The following is a 22,541-nucleotide window of genomic DNA, read 5'->3' as shown; positions in this document are numbered from 1 at the left end:
CAGTGTGGACAGAACACATTGTGGTAGAGCTTTATCTCGGTGTGTACAGAACACATTGTGGTACATCTTCATCTCAGTGTGTACAGAACACATTGTGGTACAGTTTCACCTGGAGTGTAGAGAACACATTGAGGTACAGCTTCACCCGGTGTGTACAGGACACTTTGTGGTACAGCTTCTCCTGGTGTGTACAGAATACATTGTGGTACAGCTTCATCTCAGTGTGTACAGAACACATTGTGGTACAGCTTCACCCGGTGTGTACAGAACACATTGTGGTACAGCTTCATCTCAGTGTGTACAGAACACATTGTGGTACAGCTTCACCTGGTGCGTAGAGAACACATTGTGGTACAGCTTCATCTCAGTGTGTACAGAACACATTGTGGTACAGCTTCATCTAAGTGTGTACAGAACACATTGTGGTACAGCTTCATCTCAGTGTGTACAGAAAACATTGTGGTACAGCTTCATCTCAGTGTGTACAGAACAGATTGTGGTACAGCTTCACCCGGTGAGTACAGAACACATTGTGGTACAGCTTCATCTCAGTGTGGACAGAACACATTGTGGTACAGCTTCATCCGGTGAGTACAGAACACATTGTGGTACAGCTTCATCTCAGTGTACAGAACAAATTGTGGTACAGCTTCATCTCAGTGTGTACAGAACACATTGTGGTACAGCTTCACCCGGTGAGTACAGAACACATTGTGGTACAGCTTCATCTCAGTGTGGACAGAACACATTGTGGTACAGCTTTATCTCGGTGTGTACAGAACACATTGTGGTACATCTTCATCTCAGTGTGTACAGAACACATTGTGGTACAGTTTCACCTGGAGTGTAGAGAACACATTGAGGTACAGCTTCATCGCAGGTTGTACAGAACACATTGTGGTACAGCTTCACCTGGTGTGTACAGAACACATTGTGGTACAGCTTCATCTCAGTGTGTACAGAACACATTGTGGTACAGCTTCATCCGGTGAGTACAGAACACATTGTGGTACAGCTTCATCTCAGTGTGGACAGAACACATTGTGGTACAGATTCATCTTGTGAGTACAGAACACATTGTGGTACAGCTTCATCTCAGTGTGGACAGAACACATTGTGGTAGAGCTTTATCTCGGTGTGTACAGAACACATTGTGGTACATCTTCATCTCAGTGTGTACAGAACACATTGTGGTACAGTTTCACCTGGAGTGTAGAGAACACATTGAGGTACAGCTTCACCCGGTGTGTACAGGACACTTTGTGGTACAGCTTCTCCTGGTGTGTACAGAATACATTGTGGTACAGCTTCATCTCAGTGTGTATAGAACACATTGTGGTACAGCTTCACCTCAATGTGTACAGAACACATTGTGGTACAGCTTCATCTCAGTGTGTACAGAACACATTGTGGTACAGCTTCACCTGGTGCGTAGAGAACACATTGTGGTACAGCTTCATCTCTGTGTGTACAGAACACATTGTGGTACAGCTTCATGTCTGTGTTTACAGAACACATTGTGGTACAGCTTCATCTCAGTGTGTACAGAAAACATTGCGGTACAGCTTCATCTCAGTGTGTACAGAACAGATTGTGCTACAGCTTCGCTCAGTGTGTACAGAACACATTGTGGTACAGCTTCATCTAAGTGTGTACAGAACACATTGTGGTACAGCTTCATCTATGTGTGTACAGAACACATTGTCGTCCAGCTTCACCTCGGTGTGTACAGAACACATTGTGGTACAGCTTCTTCTCAGTCTGTACAGAACACATTGTGGTACAGCTTCTTCATAGTGTGTTCAGAACACATTGTGGTACAGCTTCACTCGGTGTGTACAGAACACCTTGTGGTACATCTTCAACTCGGTGTGTACAGAAGAGATTGTGGTACAGCTTCAACTCGGTGTGTACAGAACACATTCTGGTACAGCTTCACCCGGTGAGTACAGAACACATTGTGGTACAGCTTCATCTCAGTGTGTATAGAACACATTGTGGTACAGCTTCACCCGGTGAGTACAGAACACATTGTGGTACAGCTTCATCTTAGTATGTACAGAACACATTGTGGTACAGCTTCATCTTGTGAGTACAGAACACATTGTGGTACAGCTTCACCCGGAGCTTAGAGAACACATTGAGGTACAGCTTCATCTGGTGTGTACAGAACACATTGTGGTACAGCTTCATCCGGTGAGTACAGAACACATTGTGGTACAGCTTCAACTCAGTGTGGACAGAACACATTGTGGTAGAGCTTTATCTCGGTGTGTACAGAACACATTGTGGTACATCTTCATCTCAGTGTGTACAGAACACATTGTGGTACAGTTTCACCTGGAGTGTAGAGAACTCATTGAGGTACAGCTTTACCCGGTGTGTACAGAACACATTGCGGTACAGCTTCATCTCAGTGTGTACAGAACACTTTGTGGTGAGGCGTCAGCTGAGTGTACAGAACACATTGTGGTACAGCTTCACCCGGTGAGCACAGAACACATTGTGGTACAGCTTCATGTCGGTGTGTACAGAACACATTGTGGTACAGCTTCACCCGGAGCTTAGAGAACACATTGAGGTACAGCTTCATCTGGTGTGTACAGAACACATTGTGGTACAGCTTCATCTCAGTGTACAGAACACATTGTGGTACAGCTTCATCTCAGTGTGTATAGAACACATTGTGGTACAGCTTCATCCGGTGAGTACAGAACACATTGTGGTACAGCTTCATCTCAGTGTGGACAGAACACATTGTGGTACAGCTTCATACGGTGAGTACAGAACACATTGTGGTACAGCTTCATCTCAGTGTGGACAGAACACATTGTGGTAGAGCTTTATCTCGGTGTCTACAGAACACATTGTGGTACATCTTCATCTCAGTGTGTACAGAACACATTGTGGTACAGTTTCACCTGGAGTGTAGAGAACACATTGAGGTACAGCTTCACCCGGTGTGTACAGGACACTTTGTGGTACAGCTTCTCCTGGTGTGTACAGAATACATTGTGGTACAGCTTCATCTCAGTGTGTACAGAACACATTGTGGTACAGCTTCACGTCAATGTGTACAGAACACATTGTGGTACAGCTTCATCTCAGTGTGTACAGAACACATTGTGGTACAGCTTCACCTGGTGCGTAGAGAACACATTGTGGTACAGCTTCATCTCAGTGTGTACAGAACACATTGTGGTACAGCTTCATCTAAGTGTGTACAGAACACATTGTGGTACAGCTTCATCTCAGTGTGTACAGAAAACATTGTGGTACAGCTTCATCTCAGTGTGTACAGAACAGATTGTGGTACAGCTTCACCCGGTGAGTACAGAACACATTGTGGTACAGCTTCATCTCAGTGTGGACAGAACACATTGTGGTACAGCTTCATCCGGTGAGTACAGAACACATTGTGGTACAGCTTCATCTCAGTGTACAGAACAAATTGTGGTACAGCTTCATCTCAGTGTGTACAGAACACATTGTGGTACAGCTTCACCCGGTGAGTACAGAACACATTGTGGTACAGCTTCATCTCAGTGTGGACAGAACACATTGTGGTACAGCTTTATCTCGGTGTGTACAGAACACATTGTGGTACATCTTCATCTCAGTGTGTACAGAACACATTGTGGTACAGTTTCACCTGGAGTGTTGAGAACACATTGACGTACAGCTTCATCGCAGTTTGTACAGAACACATTGTGGTACAGCTTCACCTGGTGTGTACAGAACACATTGTGGTACAGCTACATCTCAGTATGTACAGAACACATTGTGGTACAGCTTCACCCGGTGTGTAGAGAACTCATAGTAGTACAGCTTCATCCGGTGTGTAGAGAACTCATTGTGGTACAGCTTCTTTTCAGTGTGTACAGAACACTTTGTGGTACGGCTTTACCCGGTGTGTACAGGACACTTTGTGGTACAGCTTCTCCTGGTGTGTACAGAACACATTGTGGTACAGCTTCACCTGGTGTGTACCGAACACATTGTGGTACATCTGCACCTGGTGTGTACAGAACACATTGCGGTACATCTGCACCCGGTCTGTACAGAACACATTGTGGTACAGTTCATATCGGTGTGTACAGAACACATTGTGGTACAGCTTCATCTCAATGTGTACAGAACACATTGTGGTACAGCTTCATCTCAGTGTGTACAGAACACATTGTGGTACAGCTTCATATCGGTGTGTACAGAACACATTGTGGTACAGCTTCATCTCAATGTGTACAGAACACATTGTGGTACAGCTTCATATCGGTGTGTACAGAACACATTGTGGTACAGCTTCATCTCAGTGTGTACAGAACACATTGTGGTACAGCTTCATATCGGTGTGTACAGAACACATTGTGGTACAGCTTCATCTCAATGTGTACAGAACACATTGTGGTACAGCTTCATCTCAGTGTGTACACAACTCATTGTGGTTAAGCATCATCTCAGTGTGTACAGAACACATTGTGTTACACCTTCATCTCAGTGTGGACAGAACACATTGTGGTACAGCTTCATACGGTGAGTACAGAACACATTGTGGTACAGCTTCATCTCAGTGTGGACAGAACACATTGTGGTAGAGCTTTATCTCGGTGTGTACAGAACACATTGTGGTACATCTTCATCTCGGTGTGTACAGAACACATTGTGGTACATCTTCATCTCGGTGTGTACAGAACACATTGTGGTACAGCTTCATCTAAGTGTGTACAGAACACATTGTAGTACAGCTTCATATCGGTGTGTACAGAACACATTGTGGTACATCTTCATCTCAGTGTGTACAGAACACATTGTGGTACAGTTTCACCTGGAGTGTTGAGAACACATTGACGTACAGCTTCATCGCAGTTTGTACAGAACACATTGTGGTACAGCTTCACCTGGTGTGTACAGAACACATTGTGGTACAGCTTCATCTCAATGTGTACAGAACACATTGTGGTACAGCTTCATCTCAGTGTGTACACAACTCATTGTGGTTAAGCTTCATCTCAGTGTGTACAGAACACATTCTCGTCCAGCTTCACTCGGTGTATACAGAACACATTCTGGTACAGCTTCATCTAAGTGTGTACATAACACATTGTGGTACAGCTTCATCTAAGTGTGTACAGAACACATTGTCGTCCAGCTTCACCTCGGTGTGTACAGAACACATTGTGGTACAGCTTCTTCTCAGTGTGTTCAGAACACATTGTGGTACAGCTTCTTCTCAGTGTGTTCAGAACACATTGTGGTACAGCTTCTTCTCAGTGTGTACAGAACACATTGTGGTACAGCTTCACCTCGGTGTGTACAGAACACATTGTGGTACAGCTTCTTCTCAGTGTGTTCAGAACACATTGTGGTACAGCTTCTTCTCAGTGTGTACAGAACACATTGTGGTACAGCTTCTTCTCAGTGTGTTCAGAACACATTGTGGTACAGCTTCTTCTCAGTGTGTTCAGAACACATTGTGGTACAGCTTCTTCTCAGTGTGTACAGAACACATTGTGGTACAGCTTCACCTCGGTGTGTACAGAACACATTGTGGTACAGCTTCTTCTCAGTGTGTTCAGAACACATTGTGGTACAGCTTCACTCGGTGTGTACAGAACACCTTGTGGTACAGCTTCAACTCGGTGTGTACAGAACACTTTGTTGTGAGGCGTCAGCTCAGTGTACAGAACACATTGTGGTACAGCTTCACCCGGTGAGTACAGAACACATTGTGGTACAGCTTCAACTCGGTGTGTTCAGAACACATTGCGGTACAGCTTCATCTCAGTGTGTACAGAACACTTTGTGGTGAGGCGCCAGCTCAGTGTACAGAACACATTGTGGTACAGCTTCACCCGGTGTGTACAGAACACATTGTGGTACAGCTTCATGTCGGTGTGTTCAGAACACATTGTGGTACAGCTTCACCCGGAGCTTAGAGAACACATTGAGGTACAGCTTCATCTGGTGTGTACAGAACACATTGTGGTACAGCTTCATCTCAGTGTACAGAACACATTGTGGTACAGCTTCATCTCAGTGTGTACAGAACACCTTGTGGTACAGCTTCATCCGGTGAGTACAGAACACATTGTGGTACAGCTTCATCTCAGTGTACAGAACACATTGAGGTACAGCTTCATCTCAGTGTGTACAGAACACATTGTGGTACAGCTTCATCCGGTGAGTACAGAACACATTGTGGTACAGCTTCATCTCAGTGTGGACAGAATACATTGTGGTAGAGCTTTATCTCGGTGTCTACAGAACACATTGTGGTACATCTTCATCTCAGTGTGTACAGAACACATTGTGGTACAGTTTCACCTGGAGTGTAGAGAACACATTGAGGTACAGCTTCACCCGGTGTGTACAGGACACTTTGTGGTACAGCTTCTCCTGGTGTGTACAGAATACATTGTGGTACAGCTTCATCTCAGTGTGTACAGAACACATTGTGGTACAGCTTCACGTCAATGTGTACAGAACACATTGTGGTACAGCTTCATCTCAGTGTGTACAGAACACATTGTGGTACAGCTTCACCTGGTGCGTAGAGAACACATTGTGGTACAGCTTCATCTCAGTGTGTACAGAACACATTGTGGTACAGCTTCATCTAAGTGTGTACAGAACACATTGTGGTACAGCTTCATCTCAGTGTGTACAGAAAACATTGTGGTACAGCTTCATCTCAGTGTGTACAGAACAGATTGTGGTACAGCTTCACCCGGTGAGTACAGAACACATTGTGGTACAGCTTCATCTCAGTGTGGACAGAACACATTGTGGTACAGCTTCATCCGGTGAGTACAGAACACATTGTGGTACAGCTTCATCTCAGTGTACAGAACAAATTGTGGTACAGCTTCATCTCAGTGTGTACAGAACACATTGTGGTACAGCTTCATCTCAGTGTGGACAGAACACATTGTGGTACAGCTTTATCTCGGTGTGTACAGAACATATTGTGGTACATCTTCATCTCAGTGTGTACAGAACACATTGTGGTACAGCTTCACCTGGTGTGTACAGAACACATTGTGGTACAGCTACATCTCAGTATGTACAGAACACATTGTGGTACAGCTTCACCCGGTGTGTAGAGAACTCATAGTAGTACAGCTTCATCCGGTGTGTAGAGAACTCATTGTGGTACAGCTTCTTTTCAGTGTGTACAGAACACTTTGTGGTACGGCTTTACCCGGTGTGTACAGGACACTTTGTGGTACAGCTTCTCCTGGTGTGTACAGAACACATTGTGGTACAGCTTCACCTGGTGTGTACCGAACACATTGTGGTACATCTGCACCTGGTGTGTACAGAACACATTGCGGTACATCTGCACCCGGTCTGTACAGAACACATTGTGGTACAGTTCATATCGGTGTGTACAGAACACATTGTGGTACAGCTTCATCTCAATGTGTACAGAACACATTGTGGTACAGCTTCATCTCAGTGTGTACAGAACACATTGTGGTACAGCTTCATATCGGTGTGTACAGAACACATTGTGGTACAGCTTCATCTCAATGTGTACAGAACACATTGTGGTACAGCTTCATATCGGTGTGTACAGAACACATTGTGGTACAGCTTCATCTCAGTGTGTACAGAACACATTGTGGTACAGCTTCATATCGGTGTGTACAGAACACATTGTGGTACAGCTTCATCTCAATGTGTACAGAACACATTGTGGTACAGCTTCATCTCAGTGTGTACACAACTCATTGTGGTTAAGCATCATCTCAGTGTGTACAGAACACATTGTGTTACACCTTCATCTCAGTGTGTACAGAACACATTGTGGTACAGCTTCACCGCAGTGTGTACAGAACACAATGAGGTAGAGCTTCATCTCAGTGTGTACAGAACACATTCTCGTCCAGCTTCCCTCGGTGTATACAGAACACATTGTGGTACAGCTTCATCTAAGTGTGTACAGAACACATTGTGGTACAGCTTCATCTAAGTGTGTACAGAACACATTGTCGTCCAGCTTCACCTCGGTGTGTACAGAACACATTGTGGTACAGCTTCAACCGGTGAGTACAGAACACATTGTGGTACAGCTTCTTCTCAGTGTGTTCAGAACACATTGTGGTACAGCTTCACTCGGTGTGTACAGAACACCTTGTGGTACAGCTTCAACTCGGTGTGTACAGAAGAGATTGTGGTACAGCTTCAACTCGGTATGTACAGAACACGTTCTGGAACAGCTTCAACTCGGTGTGTTCAGAACACATTGCGGTACAGCTTCATCTCAGTGTGTACAGAACACTTTGTGGTGAGGCGTCAGCTCAGTGTACAGAACACATTGTTGTACAGCTTCACCCGGTGAGTACAGAACACATTGTGGTACAGCTTCATGTCGGTGTGTTCAGAACACATTGTGGTACAGCTTCACCCGGAGCTTAGAGAACACATTGAGGTACAGCTTCATCTGGTGTGTACAGAACACATTGTGGTACAGCTTCATCTCAGTGTACAGAACACATTGTTGTACAGCTTCATCTTAGTGTGTACAGAACACATTGTGGTACAGCTTCATCTCAGTGTGGACAGAACACATTGTGGTAGAGCTTTATCTCGGTGTGTAGAGAACACATTGTGGTACATCTTCATCTCAGTGTGTACAGAACACATTGTGGTACAGTTTCACCTGGAGTGTAGAGAACACATTGAGGTACAGCTTCATCGCAGTTTGTACAGAACACATTGTGGAACAGCTTCAACTGGTGTGTACAGAACACATTGTGGTACAGCTACATCTCAGCATGTACAGAACACATTGTGGTACAGCTTTACCCGGTTTGTAGAGAACTCATCGTAGAACAGCTTCATCCGGTGTGTAGAGAACTCATTGTTGTGCAGCTTCTTTTCTTTGTGTACAGAATACTTTGTGGTACAGCTTCACCCGGTGTGTACAGGACACTTTGTGGTACAGCTTTTCCTGGTGTGTACAGAACACATTGTGGTACAGCTTCACCTGGTGCGTAGAGAACACATTGTGGTACAGCTTCATCTCAGTGTGTACAGAAAACATTGTGGTACTGCTTCATCTCAATGTGTACAGAACACATTGTGGTACAGCTTCTTCTCAGTGTGTTCAGAACACATTGTGGTATAGCTTCAACTCGGTGTGTTCAGAACACATTGCGGTACAGCTTCATCTCAGTGTGTACAGAACACTTTGTGGTGAGGCGTCAGCTCAGTGTACAGAACACATTGTGGTACAGCTTCACCCGTTGAGTACAGAACACATTGTGGTACAGCTTCATGTCGGTGTGTTCAGAACACATTGTGGTACAGCTTCAACCGGAGCTTAGAGAACACATTGAGGTACAGCTTCATCTGGTGTGTACAGAACACATTGTGGTACAGCTTCTTCTCAGTATACAGAACACATTGTGGTACAGCTTCATCTCAATGTGTACAGAACACATTGTGGTACAGCTTCATCCGGTGAGTACAGAACACATTGTGGTACAGCTTCATACGGTGAGTACAGAACACATTGTGGTACAGCTTCATCTCAGTGTGGACAGAACACATTGTGGTAGAGCTTTGTCTCGGTGTGTACAGAACACATTGTGGTACATCTTCATCTCAGTGTGTACAGAACACATTGTGGTACAGTTTCACCTGGAGTGTAGAGAACACATTGAGGTACAGCTTCACCCGGTGTGTACAGGACACTTTGTGGTACAGCTTCTCCTGTTGTGTACTGAATACATTGTGGTACAGCTTCATCTCAGTGTGTACAGAACACATTGTGGTACAGCTTCACCTCAATGTGTACAGAACACATTGTGGTACAGCTTCATCTCAGTGTGTACAGAACACATTGTGGTACAGCTTCACCTGGTGCGTAGAGAACACATTGTGGTACAGCTTCATCTCAGTGTGTACAGAACACATTGTGGTACACCTTCATCTAAGAGTGTACAGAACACATTGTGTTACAGCTTCATGTCTGTGTTTACAGAACACATTGTGGTACAGCTTCAACTCGGTGTGTTCAGAACACATTGCGGTACAGCTTCATTTCAGTGTGTACAGAACACTTTGTGGTGAGGCGTCAGCTCAGTGTACAGAACACATTGTGGTACAGCTTCACACGGTGAGTACAGAACACATTGTGGTACACCTTCATCTAAGAGTGTACAGAACACATTGTGGTACAGCTTCACCCGGTGAGTACAGAACACATTGTGGTACAGCTTCATGTCGGTCAGTACAGAACACATTGTGGTACAGCTTCACCCGGTGAGTACAGAACACATTGTGGTACAGCTTCACCCGGTGAGTACAGAACACATTGTGGTAAAGCTTCACCCGGTGAGTACAGAACACATTGTGGTACAGCTTCACCCGGTGAGTACAGAACACATTGTGGTACAGCTTCATGTCGGTGTGTTCAGAACACATTGTGGTACAGCTTCACCCGGTGCTTAGAGAACACATTGAGGTACAGCTTCATCTGGTGTGTACAGAACACATTGTGGTACAGCTTCATCTCAGTGTACAGAACACATTGTGGTACAGCTTCATCTCAGTGTGTACAGAACACATTGTGGTACAGCTTCATCCGGTGAGTACAGAACACATTGTGGTACAGCTTCATCTCAGTGTGGACAGAACACATTGTGGTACAGCTTCATCTTGTGAGTACAGAACACATTGTGGTACAGCTTCATCTCAGTGTGGACAGAACACATTGTGGTAGAGCTTTATCTCGGTGTGTACAGAACACATTGTGGTACATCTTCATCTCAGTGTGTACAGAACACATTGAGGTACAGCTTCATCTCAGTGTGTACAGAACACCTTGTGGTACAGCTTCATCCGGTGAGTACAGAACACATTGTGGTACAGCTTCATCTCAGTGTACAGAACACATTGAGGTACAGCTTCATCTCAGTGTGTACAGAACACATTGTGGTACAGCTTCATCCGGTGAGTACAGAACACATTGTGGTACAGCTTCATCTCAGTGTGGACAGAATACATTGTGGTAGAGCTTTATCTCGGTGTCTACAGAACACATTGTGGTACATCTTCATCTCAGTGTGTACAGAACACATTGTGGTACAGTTTCACCTGGAGTGTAGAGAACACATTGAGGTACAGCTTCACCCGGTGTGTACAGGACACTTTGTGGTACAGCTTCTCCTGGTGTGTACAGAATACATTGTGGTACAGCTTCATCTCAGTGTGTACAGAACACATTGTGGTACAGCTTCACGTCAATGTGTACAGAACACATTGTGGTACAGCTTCATCTCAGTGTGTACAGAACACATTGTGGTACAGCTTCACCTGGTGCGTAGAGAACACATTGTGGTACAGCTTCATCTCAGTGTGTACAGAACACATTGTGGTACAGCTTCATCTAAGTGTGTACAGAAGACATTGTGGTACAGCTTCATCTCAGTGTGTACAGAAAACATTGTGGTACAGCTTCATCTCAGTGTGTACAGAACAGATTGTGGTACAGCTTCACCCGGTGAGTACAGAACACATTGTGGTACAGCTTCATCTCAGTGTGGACAGAACACATTGTGGTACAGCTTCATCCGGTGAGTACAGAACACATTGTGGTACAGCTTCATCTCAGTGTACAGAACAAATTGTGGTACAGCTTCATCTCAGTGTGTACAGAACACATTGTGGTACAGCTTCATCTCAGTGTGGACAGAACACATTGTGGTACAGCTTTATCTCGGTGTGTACAGAACACATTGTGGTACATCTTCATCTCAGTGTGTACAGAACACATTGTGGTACAGCTTCACCTGGTGTGTACAGAACACATTGTGGTACAGCTACATCTCAGTATGTACAGAACACATTGTGGTACAGCTTCACCCGGTGTGTAGAGAACTCATAGTAGTACAGCTTCATCCGGTGTGTAGAGAACTCATTGTGGTACAGCTTCTTTTCAGTGTGTACAGAACACTTTGTGGTACGGCTTTACCCGGTGTGTACAGGACACTTTGTGGTACAGCTTCTCCTGGTGTGTACAGAACACATTGTGGTACAGCTTCACCTGGTGTGTACCGAACACATTGTGGTACATCTGCACCTGGTGTGTACAGAACACATTGCGGTACATCTGCACCCGGTCTGTACAGAACACATTGTGGTACAGTTCATATTGGTGTGTACAGAACACATTGTGGTACAGCTTCATCTCAATGTGTACAGAACACATTGTGGTACAGCTTCATCTCAGTGTGTACAGAACACATTGTGGTACAGCTTCATATCGGTGTGTACAGAACACATTGTGGTACAGCTTCATCTCAATGTGTACAGAACACATTGTGGTACAGCTTCATATCGGTGTGTACAGAACGCATTGTGGTACAGCTTCATCTCAGTGTGTACAGAACACATTGTGGTACAGCTTCATATCGGTGTGTACAGAACACATTGTGGTACAGCTTCATCTCAATGTGTACAGAACACATTGTGGTACAGCTTCATCTCAGTGTGTACACAACTCATTGTGGTTAAGCATCATCTCAGTGTGTACAGAACACATTGTGTTACACCTTCATCTCAGTGTGTACAGAACACATTGTGGTACAGCTTCACCGCAGTGTGTACAGAACACAATGAGGTAGAGCTTCATCTCAGTGTGTACAGAACACATTCTCGTCCAGCTTCCCTCGGTGTATACAGAACACATTGTGGTACAGCTTCATCTAAGTGTGTACAGAACACATTGTGGTACAGCTTCATCTAAGTGTGTACAGAACACATTGTCGTCCAGCTTCACCTCGGTGTGTACAGAACACATTGTGGTACAGCTTCAACCGGTGAGTACAGAACACATTGTGGTACACCTTCATCTAAGAGTGTACAGAACACATTGTGTTACAGCTTCATGTCTGTGTTTACAGAACACATTGTGGTACAGCTTCAACTCGGTGTGTTCAGAACACATTGCGGTACAGCTTCATTTCAGTGTGTACAGAACACTTTGTGGTGAGGCGTCAGCTCAGTGTACAGAACACATTGTGGTACAGCTTCACACGGTGAGTACAGAACACATTGTGGTACACCTTCATCTAAGAGTGTACAGAACACATTGTGGTACAGCTTCACCCGGTGAGTACAGAACACATTGTGGTACAGCTTCATGTCGGTCAGTACAGAACACATTGTGGTACAGCTTCACCCGGTGAGTACAGAACACATTGTGGTACAGCTTCACCCGGTGAGTACAGAACACATTGTGGTACAGCTTCACCCGGTGAGTACAGAACACATTGTGGTACAGCTTCACCCGGTGAGTACAGAACACATTGTGGTACAGCTTCATGTCGGTGTGTTCAGAACACATTGTGGTACAGCTTCACCCGGTGCTTAGAGAACACATTGAGGTACAGCTTCATCTGGTGTGTACAGAACACATTGTGGTACAGCTTCATCTCAGTGTACAGAACACATTGTGGTACAGCTTCATCTCAGTGTGTACAGAACACATTGTGGTACAGCTTCATCCGGTGAGTACAGAACACATTGTGGTACAGCTTCATCTCAGTGTGGACAGAACACATTGTAGTACAGCTTCATCTTGTGAGTACAGAACACATTGTGGTACAGCTTCATCTCAGTGTGGACAGAACACATTGTGGTAGAGCTTTATCTCGGTGTGTACAGAACACATTGTGGTACATCTTCATCTCAGTGTGTACAGAACACATTGAGGTACAGCTTCATCTCAGTGTGTACAGAACACCTTGTGGTACAGCTTCATCCGGTGAGTACAGAACACATTGTGGTACAGCTTCATCTCAGTGTACAGAACACATTGAGGTACAGCTTCATCTCAGTGTGTACAGAACACATTGTGGTACAGCTTCATCCGGTGAGTACAGAACACATTGTGGTACAGCTTCATCTCAGTGTGGACAGAATACATTGTGGTAGAGCTTTATCTCGGTGTCTACAGAACACATTGTGGTACATCTTCATCTCAGTGTGTACAGAACACATTGTGGTACAGTTTCACCTGGAGTGTAGAGAACACATTGAGGTACAGCTTCACCCGGTGTGTACAGGACACTTTGTGGTACAGCTTCTCCTGGTGTGTACAGAATACATTGTGGTACAGCTTCATCTCAGTGTGTACAGAACACATTGTGGTACAGCTTCACGTCAATGTGTACAGAACACATTGTGGTACAGCTTCATCTCAGTGTGTACAGAACACATTGTGGTACAGCTTCACCTGGTGCGTAGAGAACACATTGTGGTACAGCTTCATCTCAGTGTGTACAGAACACATTGTGGTACAGCTTCATCTAAGTGTGTACAGAACACATTGTGGTACAGCTTCATCTCAGTGTGTACAGAAAACATTGTGGTACAGCTTCATCTCAGTGTGTACAGAACAGATTGTGGTACAGCTTCACCCGGTGAGTACAGAACACATTGTGGTACAGCTTCATCTCAGTGTGGACAGAACACATTGTGGTACAGCTTCATCCGGTGAGTACAGAACACATTGTGGTACAGCTTCATCTCAGTGTACAGAACAAATTGTGGTACAGCTTCATCTCAGTGTGTACAGAACACATTGTGGTACAGCTTCATCTCAGTGTGGACAGAACACATTGTGGTACAGCTTTATCTCGGTGTGTACAGAACACATTGTGGTACATCTTCATCTCAGTGTGTACAGAACACATTGTGGTACAGCTTCACCTGGTGTGTACAGAACACATTGTGGTACAGCTACATCTCAGTATGTACAGAACACATTGTGGTACAGCTTCACCCGGTGTGTAGAGAACTCATAGTAGTACAGCTTCATCCGGTGTGTAGAGAACTCATTGTGGTACAGCTTCTTTTCAGTGTGTACAGAACACTTTGTGGTACGGCTTTACCCGGTGTGTACAGGACACTTTGTGGTACAGCTTCTCCTGGTGTGTACAGAACACATTGTGGTACAGCTTCACCTGGTGTGTACCGAACACATTGTGGTACATCTGCACCTGGTGTGTACAGAACACATTGCGGTACATCTGCACCCGGTCTGTACAGAACACATTGTGGTACAGTTCATATTGGTGTGTACAGAACACATTGTGGTACAGCTTCATCTCAATGTGTACAGAACACATTGTGGTACAGCTTCATCTCAGTGTGTACAGAACACATTGTGGTACAGCTTCATATCGGTGTGTACAGAACACATTGTGGTACAGCTTCATCTCAATGTGTACAGAACACATTGTGGTACAGCTTCATATCGGTGTGTACAGAACACATTGTGGTACAGCTTCATCTCAGTGTGTACAGAACACATTGTGGTACAGCTTCATATCGGTGTGTACAGAACACATTGTGGTACAGCTTCATCTCAATGTGTACAGAACACATTGTGGTACAGCTTCATCTCAGTGTGTACACAACTCATTGTGGTTAAGCATCATCTCAGTGTGTACAGAACACATTGTGTTACACCTTCATCTCAGTGTGTACAGAACACATTGTGGTACAGCTTCACCGCAGTGTGTACAGAACACAATGAGGTAGAGCTTCATCTCAGTGTGTACAGAACACATTCTCGTCCAGCTTCCCTCGGTGTATACAGAACACATTGTGGTACAGCTTCATCTAAGTGTGTACAGAACACATTGTGGTACAGCTTCATCTAAGTGTGTACAGAACACATTGTCGTCCAGCTTCACCTCGGTGTGTACAGAACACATTGTGGTACAGCTTCAACCGGTGAGTACAGAACACATTGTGGTACAGCTTCTTCTCAGTGTGTTCAGAACACATTGTGGTACAGCTTCACTCGGTGTGTACAGAACACCTTGTGGTACAGCTTCAACTCGGTGTGTACAGAAGAGATTGTGGTACAGCTTCAACTCGGTATGTACAGAACACGTTCTGGAACAGCTTCAACTCGGTGTGTTCAGAACACATTGCGGTACAGCTTCATCTCAGTGTGTACAGAACACTTTGTGGTGAGGCGTCAGCTCAGTGTACAGAACACATTGTTGTACAGCTTCACCCGGTGAGTACAGAACAGATTGTGGTACAGCTTCATGTCGGTGTGTTCAGAACACATTGTGGTACAGCTTCACCCGGAGCTTAGAGAACACATTGAGGTACAGCTTCATCTGGTGTGTACAGAACACATTGTGGTACAGCTTCATCTCAGTGTACAGAACACATTGTGGTACAGCTTCATCTTAGTGTGTACAGAACACATTGTGGTACAGCTTCATCTCAGTGTGGACAGAACACATTGTGGTAGAGCTTTATCTCGGTGTGTAGAGAACACATTGTGGTACATCTTCATCTCAGTGTGTACAGAACACATTGTGGTACAGTTTCACCTGGAGTGTAGAGAACACATTGAGGTACAGCTTCATCGCAGTTTGTACAGAACACATTGTGGAACAGCTTCAACTGGTGTGTACAGAACACATTGTGGTACAGCTACATCTCAGCATGTACAGAACACATTGTGGTACAGCTTTACCCGGTTTGTAGAGAACTCATCGTAGAACAGCTTCATCCGGTGTGTAGAGAACTCATTGTTGTGCAGCTTCTTTTCTTTGTGTACAGAATACTTTGTGGTACAGCTTCACCCGGTGTGTACAGGACACTTTGTGGTACAGCTTTTCCTGGTGTGTACAGAACACATTGTGGTACAGCTTCACCTGGTGCGTAGAGAACACATTGTGGTACAGCTTCATCTCAGTGTGTACAGAAAACATTGTGGTACTGCTTCATCTCAATGTGTACAGAACACATTGTGGTACAGCTTCTTCTCAGTGTGTTCAGAACACATTGTGGTATAGCTTCAACTTGGTGTGTTCAGAACACATTGCGGTACAGCTTCATCTCAGTGTGTACAGAACACTTTGTGGTGAGGCGTCAGCTCAGTGTACAGAACACATTGTGGTACAGCTTCACCCGTTGAGTACAGAACACATTGTGGTACAGCTTCATGTCGGTGTGTTCAGAACACATTGTGGTACAGCTTCAACCGGAGCTTAGAGAACACATTGAGGTACAGCTTCATCTGGTGTGTACAGAACACATTGTGGTACAGCTTCTTCTCAGTATACAGAACACATTGTGGTACAGCTTCATCTCAATGTGTACAGAACACATTGTGGTACAGCTTCATCCGGTGAGTACAGAACACATTGTGGTACAGCTTCATACGGTGAGTACAGACCACATTGTGGTACAGCTTCATCTCAGTGTGGACAGAACACATTGTGGTAGAGCTTTGTCTCGGTGTGTACAGAACACATTGTGGTACATCTTCATCTCAGTGTGTACAGAACACATTGTGGTACAGTTTCACCTGGAGTGTAGAGAACACATTGAGGTACAGCTTCACCCGGTGTGTACAGGACACTTTGTGGTACAGCTTCTCCTGTTGTGTACTGAATACATTGTGGTACAGCTTCATCTCAGTGTGTACAGAACACATTGTGGTACAGCTTCACCTCAATGTGTACAGAACACATTGTGGTACAGCTTCATCTCAGTGTGTACAGAACACATTGTGGTACAGCTTCACCTGGTGCGTAGAGAACACATTGTGGTACAGCTTCATCTCAGTGTGTACAGAACACATTGTGGTACACCTTCATCTAAGAGTGTACAGAACACATTGTGTTACAGCTTCATGTCTGTGTTTACAGAACACATTGTGGTACAGCTTCAACTCGGTGTGTTCAGAACACATTGCGGTACAGCTTCATCTCAGTGTGTACAGAACACTTTGTGGTGAGGCGTCAGCTCAGTGTACAGAACACATTGTGGTACAGCTTCACCCGGTGAGTACAGAACACATTGTGGTACACCTTCATCTAAGAGTGTACAGAACACATTGTGGTACAGCTTCACCCGGTGAGTACAGAACACATTGTGGTACAGCTTCATGTCGGTCAGTACAGAACACATTGTGGTACAGCTTCACCCGGTGAGTACAGAACACATTGTGGTACAGCTTCACCCGGTGAGTACAGAACACATTGTGGTACAGCTTCACCCGGTGAGTACAGAACACATTGTGGTACAGCTTCACCCGGTGAGTACAGAACACATTGTGGTACAGCTTCATGTCGGTGTGTTCAGAACACATTGTGGTACAGCTTCACCCGGTGCTTAGAGAACACATTGAGGTACAGCTTCATCTGGTGTGTACAGAACACATTGTGGTACAGCTTCATCTCAGTGTACAGAACACATTGTGGTACAGCTTCATCTCAGTGTGTACAGAACACATTGTGGTACAGCTTCATCCGGTGAGTACAGAACACATTGTGGTACAGCTTCATCTCAGTGTGGACAGAACACATTGTGGTACAGCTTCATCTTGTGAGTACAGAACACATTGTGGTACAGCTTCATCTCAGTGTGGACAGAACACATTGTGGTAGAGCTTTATCTCGGTGTGTACAGAACACATTGTGGTACATCTTCATCTCAGTGTGTACAGAACACATTGTGGTACAGTTTCACCTGGAGTGTAGAGAACACATTGAGGTACAGCTTCACCCGGTGTGTACAGGACACTTTGTGGTACAGCTTCTCCTGGTGTGTACAGAATACATTGTGGTACAGCTTCATCCCAGTGTGTACAGAACACATTGTGGTACAGCTTCACCTCAATGTGTACAGAACACATTGTGGTACAGCTTCATCTCAGTGTGTACAGAACACATTGTGGTACAGCTTCACCTGGTGCGTGGAGAACACATTGTGGTACAGCTTCATGTCGGTGTGTTCAGAACACATTGTGGTACAGCTTCACCCAGAGCTTAGAGAACACATTGAGGTACAGCTTCATCTGGTGTGTACAGAACACATTGAGGTACAGCTTCATCTGGTGTGTACAGAACACATTGTGGTACAGCTTCATCCGGTGAGTACAGAACACATTGTGGTACAGCTTCAACTCAGTGTGGACAGAACACATTGTGGTAGAGCTTTATCTCGGTGTGTACAGAACACATTGTGGTACATCTTCATCTCAGTGTGTACAGAACAGATTGTGGTACAGTTTCACCTGGAGTGTAGAGAACTCATTGAGGTACAGCTTTACCCGGTGTGGACAGGACACTTTGTGGTACAGCTTCTCCTGGTGTGTACAGAATACATTGTGGTACAGCTTCAACTCGGTGTGTTCAGAACACATTGAGGTACAGCTTCAACTCAGTGTGTACAGAACACTTTGTGGTGAGGCATCAGCTCAGTGTACAGAACACATTGTGGTACAGCTTCACCCGGTGAGTACAGAACACATTGTGGTACAGCTTCATGTCGGTGTGTTCAGAACACATTGTGGTACAGCTTCACCCGGAGCTTAGAGAACACATTGAGGTACAGCTTCATCTGGTGTGTACAGAACACATTGTGGTACAGCTTCATCTCAGTGTACAGAACACATTGTGGTACAGCTTCATCTCAGTGTGTACAGAACACATTGTGGTACAGCTTCATCCGGTGAGTACAGAACACATTGTGGTACAGCTTCATCTCAGTGTGGACAGAACACATTGTGGTACAGCTTCATGTTGTGAGTACAGAACACATTGTGGTACAGCTTCATCTCAGTGTGGACAGAACACATTGTGGTAGAGCTTTATCTCGGTGTCTACAGAACACATTGTGGTACATCTTCATCTCAGTGTGTACAGAACACATTGAGGTACAGCTTCACCCGGTGTGTACAGGACACTTTGTGGTACAGCTTCTCCTGGTGTGTACAGAATACATTGTGGTACAGCTTCATCTCAGTGTGTACAGAACACATTGTGGTACAGCTTCACGTGAATGTGTACAGAACACATTGTGGTACAGCTTCATCTCAGTGTGTACAGAACACATTGTGGTACAGCTTCACCGGGTGCGTAGAGAACACATTGTGGTACAGCTTCATCTCAGTGTGTACAGAACACATTGTGGTACAGCTTCATCTAAGTGTGTACAGAACACATTGTGGTACAGCTTCATCTCAGTGTGTACAGAAAACATTGTGGTACAGCTTCATCTCAGTGTGTACAGAACAGATTGTGCTACAGCTTCGCTCGGTGTGTACAGAACACATTGTGGTACAGCTTCATCTAAGTGTGTACAGAACACATTGTGGTACAGCTTCATCTAAGTGTGTACAGAAAACATTGTCGTCCAGCTTCACCTCAGAGTGTACAGAACACATTGTGGTACAGCCTCTTCTCAGTGTGTTCAGAACACATTGTGGTACATCTTCACTCGGTGTGTACAGAACACCTTGTGGTACAGCTTCAACTCGGTGTGTACAGAAGAGATTGTGGTACAGCTTCAACTCGGTTTGTTCAGAACACATTGCGGTACAGCTTCATCTCAGTGTGTACAGAACACTTTGTGGTGAGGCGTCAGCTCAGTGTACAGAACACATTGTGGTACAGCTTCACCCGGTGAGTACAGAATACATTGTGGTACAGCTTCATCTCAGTGTGTATAGAACACATTGTGGTACAGCTTCACCCGGTGAGTACAGAACACATTGTGGTACAGCTTCATCTCAGTGTGTATAGAACACATTGTGGTACAGCTTCACCCGGTGAGTACAGAACACATTGTGGTACAGCTTCACCCTGTGAGTACAGAACACATTGTGGTACAGCTTCATGTCGGTGTGTTCAGAACACATTGTGGTACAGCTTCACCCGGAGCTTAGAGAACACATTGAGGTACTGCTTCATCTGGTGTGTACAGAACACATTGTTGTACAGCTTCATCTCAGTGTACAGAACACATTGTGGTACAGCTTCATCTCAGTGTGTACAGAACACATTGTGGTACAGCTTCATCCGGTGAGTACAGAACACATTGTGGTACAGCTTCAACTCAGTGTGGACAGAACACATTGTGGTACAGCTTCATCCTGTGAGTACAGAACACATTGTGGTACAGCTTCATCTCAGTGTGGACAGAACACATTGTGGTAGAGATTTATCTCGGTGTGTACAGAACACATTGTGGTACATCTTCATCTCAGTGTGTACAGAACATATTGTGGTACAGCTTCACCTGGTGCGTAGAGAACACATTGTGGTACAGCTTCATCTCAGTGTGTTCAGAACACATTGTGGTACAGCTTCATCTAAGTGTGTACAGAACACATTGTGGTACAGCTTCATCTCAGTGTGTACAGAAAACATTGTGGTACAGCTTCATCTCAGTGTGTACAGAACAGATTGTGCTACAGCTTCGCTCGGTGTGTACAGAACACATTGTGGTACAGCTTCATCTAAGTGTGTACAGAACACATTGTGGTACAGCTTCATCTAAGTGTGTACAGAACACATTGTCGTCCAGCTTCACCTCGGTGTGTACAGAACACATTGTGGTACAGCTTCTTCTCAGTGTGTTCAGAACACATTGTGGTACAGCTTCACTCGGTGTGTACAGAACACCTTGTGGTACAGCTTCAACTCGGTGTGTACAGAAGAGATTGTGGTACAGCTTCAACTTGGTGTGTACAGAACACATTGTGCTACAGCTTCAACTCGGTTTGTTCAGAACACATTGAGGTACAGCTTCATCTCAGTGTGTACAGAACACTTTGTGGTGAGGCGTCAGCTCAGTGTACAGAACACATTGTGGTACAGCTTCACCCGGTGCTTAGAGAACACATTGTTGTACAGCTTCATCTCAGTGTGTACAGAACACATTGTGGTACAGCTTCACCCGGTGAGTACAGAACACATTGTGGTACAGCTTCATGTCGGTGTGTTCAGAACACATTGTGGTACAGCTTCATCTGGTGTGTACAGAACACATTGTGGTACAGCTTCATCTCAGTGTACAGATCACATTGTGGTACAGCTTTATCTCGGTGTGGACAGAACACATTGTGATTCAGCTTCATCTCAGTGTGGACAGAACACATTGTGGTACAGCTTCATCCGGTGAGTACAGAACACATTGTGGTACATCTTCATCTCAGTGTGGACAGAACACATTGTGGTAGAGCTTCATCTCAGTGTGTACAGAACATATTGTGGTACAGCTTCACCTGGTGCGTAGAGAACACATTGTGGTACAGCTTCATCTCAGTGTGTTCAGAACACATTGTGGTACAGCTTCATCTAAGTGTGTACAGAACACATTGTGGTACAGCTTCATCTCAGTGTGTACAGAAAACATTGTGGTACAGCTTCATCTCAGTGTGTACAGAACAGATTGTGCTACAGCTTCGCTCGGTGTGTACAGAACACATTGTGGTACAGCTTCATCTAAGTGTGTACAGAACACATTGTGGTACAGCTTCATCTAAGTGTGTACAGAACACATTGTCGTCCAGCTTCACCTCGGTGTGTACAGAACACATTGTGGTACAGCTTCTTCTCAGTGTGTTCAGAACACATTGTGGTACAGCTTCACTCGGTGTGTACAGAACACCTTGTGGTACAGCTTCAACTCGGTGTGTACAGAAGAGATTGTGGTACAGCTTCAACTTGGTGTGTACAGAACACATTGTGCTACAGCTTCAACTC

The 22,541-nt window shown here is 44.9% G+C and overlaps 1 protein-coding gene across 2 annotated transcripts in view; it reads left to right on the top strand.

Moving 5' to 3' along the window:
- LOC132396905 (protein phosphatase inhibitor 2-like) overlaps positions 1-22,541 on the top strand; it is a 364,660-nt gene that overhangs the window by 215,091 nt on the left and 127,028 nt on the right. The gene's annotated exons all lie outside the window — the stretch shown is intronic.

This window comes from Hypanus sabinus, chromosome 7, assembly GCF_030144855.1.
Source record: "Hypanus sabinus isolate sHypSab1 chromosome 7, sHypSab1.hap1, whole genome shotgun sequence".
Classification (NCBI taxonomy): Eukaryota; Metazoa; Chordata; class Chondrichthyes; order Myliobatiformes; family Dasyatidae; genus Hypanus; species Hypanus sabinus.
Note: the sequence above shows the minus strand (reverse complement) of the source record. Positions and strands in the feature narration are given on the sequence as shown.